This window comes from Pristiophorus japonicus, chromosome 13, assembly GCF_044704955.1.
Source record: "Pristiophorus japonicus isolate sPriJap1 chromosome 13, sPriJap1.hap1, whole genome shotgun sequence".
Lineage (NCBI taxonomy): Eukaryota > Metazoa > Chordata > Chondrichthyes > Pristiophoridae > Pristiophorus > Pristiophorus japonicus.
In genome coordinates, this window is record NC_091989.1 from 169,099,711 (window position 1) to 169,105,710 (window position 6,000).

Below are 6,000 nucleotides of genomic sequence, written 5' to 3' on the forward strand. Positions count from 1 at the left end.
TGATCACATCACAGAAAGTTTGTTGTTAGCAAACCACTTTATATCTTACCATATATTCGATTCAAATTGTACATTCTTTGAGCTGCACATATAAATTTGAAAACAAATTAATATTTTAGCATTTTTACTGGATGATAATCAGCTGCCCCTGGTAAGTAATTAGAGCACAATCATTAGCTTCCTTCTGTGACTGTCACCACAGCTCAAGGAGATGGAGCCTACCGAGAGCAGATGCCCACATTGACAGCCGCTGGAGACAGAGGTTGCCTGAACCCAAAATAAAATCTCTGCATGAAGCTGGAACTGTCAATTCTATCATAACAGATCACAAAGTGCAATTCCATAACAGATATACGTTAGGTAGCAATCATTTAAAAAAAAAATGAATGAGTTGCATCAGCTGAATAATTCATGAATATTATAGGTGGGCACACTTATATCAGCCACAGCACTAGAATTTATTCTAGACAAATGATCCCTCAAATGTTTTGTACTTGTACAAACAGGGATGACTAATTTTGCTACAATTTATTTCTAGTTTGCCAACTTCAATCGCTTTACCAATGTGGATTGACTGAGGGATTGGAGAGCGGCATTGCAGGCATGTCAAGTAGCTGGAATTGAGTGAATAAAAAAATAAGAAAACTTTGTTAAATCTAGGAAAAACGTACATTAAAGGACAAACTTGAGTGTGGGTGATCCCAAAAATAAATATTTAAGTCATTCTTGTTCAACGGCTATTTAAAAAAGAACTTGTCTGCAGGAAATATGTAATCTTCGCTTGAGGTTGATATGAAAGTTATAAATCTCCTCAACTTCTCTCTTGTGGTTTAAAAAAAAATCAACTGAACCCTTTAGTTAGAAAGTCACCTCATAAACATGTCCAAATATTCATTGCTTGCTTGTTTAATATATGCATGCAACTTTGTCATCTGACCAGTAATAATGGCACGCCCTGCCTCTACCTCAAACACTTCAACATACCAACAAATAGAAAACTAGCTAAGAATAAAAATGGATAGCAGAAATAGTTTTCAGTAACTCAGATTCTCCATATCTGCTTTAATACATTTTATCACGGCCAGAATCTAGCAGAAGCATGTTAAACTCTACTGAGAACCACCCTTCCCAAACATTTTGCTGCAGGCAAGGGAATGTTCTTGCACAAGAGTCAGCGAAGAAAGCTGCAACATATTTGTCTTTGCCTCTACAGAAGCACAAGGCAGTAATAATTTACCAATTAAAGAGAGTTTGTCCTAACAGAGGATTCTTAGACTTTCAAGTGAGTCTTTAAAAATATCAGTTTGAACATTGCAATGCTGTTTCACTATCAGCACATGCTCACTTTGCATTACTGTACATTGTGTGGAGTTCACACTAAATCACAGATTATAAATGTTTTCCAATGTTTACTGTTTTCCCATTATCTATAATGCAGCAGCCACACTGTAAAGCTTCTATGTCTTATACTAGTTTTTAAATTTCTTTTTAAAACAATCTTTTCTGCTTCTTTGGACTTTGGAAATAAAAGCTCAATTGGTAACTGCATAAAAATCATTATATCCTACGAATGAGAAAGACCACATAGCCAGTGAGTGGCAACGTTAGAACCAAGGAATGAAACAATACCTGATAGATGACAGTGAGCTGGAAGAGCTTTCTCATTTCTACATTGTTTTTTAAAGAAAGTCTCTGAATAACTGGGATAAAACTGGCATTCAAGTACGATAGTGTATTTCATTATTCTAAAAATAAAAATAAACACAGCTATATTAAAAGCCTTACATATACTGCACACTTCCTGTAAGCCTCACACTTACTTCCTGTCATACTTTAACCATATCCTCCGATTTGCCGTAAGCAAGGCAAGAGAGATCTGTGTGGTGAGTATCTATCAAGCTGCTTTGTCACAATAAAATTTAATAAAAAAGGATGTGGAGTATTTGAAATGGAAAATACTGCCTTGAAACACCTATACTACTTTTCATCTATTATAAACAGTATACTCAAAGGAGTCTTAACAGGAATTTGATTTCCACTATGAGCAAGCTGCAGCAAACTCATATATTTGTCATCATGAGTTTTTCAGGAAGTATTAAGGATCTCTATTCACAAGAATATTATTTTTAAATATATTGTGCAAAGTGCTCAAGTTAGAATTACCGAATGCTACAACACAGAACCAGGTCATTTTGTTCAACAAGGATGCGTTGGTGTTATTCTCCTGCCTGTTCCCCATTCCCTTTAATGTTTGTCATTTTCAAGCAATTCTCCAATTCCCATCCACTTATAAATTCTACTCCAACAATGGTTTGTGGCATAGAATTGCATATTTTAATCAACCTCCGTGTAAATACATTGGCGTGGAGTTTCTGCTCCATTGCACTGGTTCATTCGGCCCAATTTAACCGATGTAAAAGATGGCAGAATTTTAAGCAGAAATTGGGTTCCGTGCAGCTTTAGTTTCAGCGATCATTTGCGCTAGATTTCAAAACATCGCATTAGAAGCAAAACCTGGCCACGCCCGGAGGATGAATTAATCACCATTGGGAGTTTCCGCTAGGCCTTCGAGGAGGCTCCAAAAGTCAAATTGGAACTTTTGGGCACAGGGTTACTAATAGGTATGTTTTCAATTATTTTTTTCAAATTTACTACGGAACTCACAACTATACCCCAATCTAACCAGAAAATAGTTTTGTACATTTTTATTTGTCATTTTCAGTTATTTAAAATCAGGTTACTCACAGGTGGTGGATTGGCACTGTGATTTAATGTGCTTATATTTTGTGATAAACCCTTTTCAGCTGCATTAATCAAGTTTACCAAGATACCACTCAATATATCAAGGAATTTTTTTTAAAGCAATTTTTTTTTAATTAAGTTTTAAAATACTGCCCGATTGTGTTGGTTAATGGCAGATTTCACGCTCGCCAATGTACAAATTAGTTTGAGCGGAAACCGGGGGGAGTACTGCAAAATGTGCGCAATTTTATGCTGGAATCGGCAGTTGCGCCCAAAGCAGAAACTCTACCCAATTTTTCCTTATCTCCCCCTTAATTTCTTTTGTGATTATCTTAAATATGTGCCATTCACTAATAGGAAGTTTGACAGCAAACTTCACATCCATGCATCCCAGTATGTATTTTTGTCCCTCTGATCAGCTACAAAGAAATAGTTGCTAGTGTGTTCAAGCACCATCAAAATCAGAATCTTACAGCACAGGAGGCCATTTGGCCCATCGTGCCTGTGCTGGCTCTTTGAAAGAACTATCCAATTAGTCCCATTGCTGTCAGCTGTCCCCATAGCCATGCAAATGGTTATTTTTCAATCTACTTTGTTTTTAAATTGACAAACCTAGGTGAATGGCCAAGCCCCATCGTGCAAGCAGAACAGTGCTTTGGTTCAAAAGAGTAGCAGAGGAGATGAGGTCAATGAAGATGTTGTCCAGTTAAATCAGGAGGCAAATGAGATGTTCCACAATTTTGAAGTCCTGGTCATGACGGAGATGAAGATGGTGTATGTAGTAAGTCGATTTCAATATTGCAGGTATACAAACAATGTTATACTCAAATTCTGAATGATTAACATCTAGTACAAAAAACAGGGCCCAAAGTCAAGGCCATAGAACCACTAGTCAAGTGGACTGGGAACTGACAGAAGTTATTTCCTGTGTGTGGGAGCAATGTGCAGCAAATGTCACTACCTGTATTCAGATCTACTCACTGGCTCAATCACCTCTGGGTTATTACTGACCAGTATTAATTTTCAAGCCATCATCCCCTTTTGGCATATCACTTAAAATACATTATCCCTCTACAGTGTCATCTATGTTATGCACGGTAGCAAACCAATGTCTACTGATGCTAAATGCTCAATATTTAATTACTTTTACTTTGCCAGATAATGTGGAAAAGGTTGACATTACTAATGATTGACAGTTCACTAATCTTCATTCTCGCTGTAAATCCACTGAGTTGCACCGTTGTAGCTTGTTACTGCCTATGGTAGATTATAAAAACAAATTTCACAGGATTATGCTAGAATATAATCGAATGGCTGGTTTACCATTTGGCGTCACTTCAATAATTCTCTGGTTAAATTTGGTTTGGTTTCATTTATAACGTTTGATACACATTGTGAAAAAGGTAAATATTTGAAATAAACACTGATCACATTATAATCACTATTTTTGCCTCTTATCAAAATGACGTTCTGTTTACCTCACTGGGCTGCCGTTTCATCGATATAAACACCTGAAAATATTGCAATCTGATGCTGAATTTAAAGATTTTGCTCAAACATTTGCCAATTTTGAGTTAACCGCAAGTCCAGTATTTGTGATGAAGCAACCAACGGTTTATAAAAGGGAGAAATAAATGCAAGTCAAGTGGATCACTACAATAAGGTTAGGATACATCCTAGGAGATGTCTTTAAAATAATAATTATAATATAATAATCAATGCAGAGAAGACTTTGCTTAGTTCCATTATAGGTGCTAAGCTTATTAACAGAGGTTTAAAGAATGGCAATAATGCAACTTTGATTTTTTTTTTGACAGGACAGTGGCCTATGCCCGACTAAGAATCAGTCAGGCCGGCCAGGGTGCTGCAGAGACTGGCAATTAAAACACTGCTTTCTTCACATATATAAAAACAACAACACCAAGCGTTGTACATACCGATTAGTTGTAGCTGAGGAGGTGAGGTGAAAATTAAGTTAAAAGAAATGCAGCGGCTTTCGGCGAGAGTTTCCCATTTTTCACCCCCCCCGCGCGCGAGGAAACTCCGCTCTGCCTCAGCGACCGGAGCCGAACACCCGCCGCACTTCCGCAGGCGCTTCGGGAACATTCGGCTGCTCTCGAGGAGCGGCCCGCAGGCGCTCGGGGAGGAGTGTCGGGCGGACTCGGGGAAGACAGTCTGGCGGATTCGGAAAGACTCGGGGAAGGCGGTCGGCCGGACTCGGAGAGACTCGGGGAAGGCGGTCGGGCGGACTCGGAGAGACTCGGGGAAGGCGATCGGAGAGACTACTGGGAGAAGGTCGGCTGCATTCAAACTTCTCCTCCTCCTCTTACTGTGGCTCAGTGGGCAGCACTCTCTCGCCTCGCAATCAGAAGGTTGTGGGTTCAAGTCCCCCTCCAGGGATTTGAGCACAACAAAATCTAGGCTGACACGCCAGTACAGTAGTGAGGGAGCGCTGCACTGTCGGAGGTGCTGTCTTTCCGATGAAACGTTAAACCGAGTTCAAGTGGATGTAAAAGGTCCCATGGCACTATCTCAAAGAAGAGCAGGGGAGTTATCCCTGGTGCTCTGGGCAATATTGATCCCTCAATCAACATAACAAACAAAAAGATTATCTGGCCATTATCACATTACTGTTTGTGGGAGCTTGCTTGTGTGCAAATTGGCTGCCGTGTTTCCTACATTACAACAGTGACTACACTCCAAAAGTACCTAATTGGTGTAAAGTGCTTTGAGACATCCAGTGGTCGTGAAAGGCGCTATATAAATCCAAGTCTTCTTAGGCAGTGTCATGGAGTCAAGGATAACTTCCTTCCACTCTAAAAGGTGATTGATGACTCCAATGCCGGACTGACAGTCTCTGTCACAGGTGGAGGGATGGGTGCTTGGTTTGTCGTGTGCTCCTTCCGCTGTTTTGTACTTGCCTTCCGAGTTCTCCCAATGAAGAGACTCGGAAGTGTCCAGCGCATTCTCAGATGATTCTCCTCCACTTTGAGCGGTCTTGGGATGCCTGATGTCCAGGGATGCCAAAGAGTCAGCGGAAATGTTACATTTTTTTCAAGGAGGCTTTGAGGGTGTCCTTGAAACGTTTTCTCTGCCCTCCTGGGACTCACTTGCTGTGACTGAGCTCGGAGTAGAGTGCTTGTTTCGGGGGTCTAGCATCAAACACACACACACCGAGCATGACTAGGTGTGAAAGAAGGAGCTGGGTTCGGTACTGGGAAGAGGCTGGGTGCATCAAGTGAGATGTGTGTCCCCCTT

At 40.2% G+C, this 6,000-nt stretch overlaps 1 protein-coding gene across 2 annotated transcripts in view; it reads right to left on the minus strand.

Moving 5' to 3' along the window:
- zdhhc7 (zinc finger DHHC-type palmitoyltransferase 7) overlaps positions 1-4,809 on the minus strand; it is a 123,865-nt gene extending 119,056 nt beyond the window's left edge. For both annotated transcript variants that reach the window (XM_070898255.1, XM_070898254.1), the window contains exon 1: positions 4,680-4,809. The gene's annotated coding sequence lies outside the window, so the exon portion shown is untranslated. The remainder of the gene's footprint in view (positions 1-4,679) is intronic.
- Between the last annotated feature and the right edge of the window lie 1,191 nt (positions 4,810-6,000).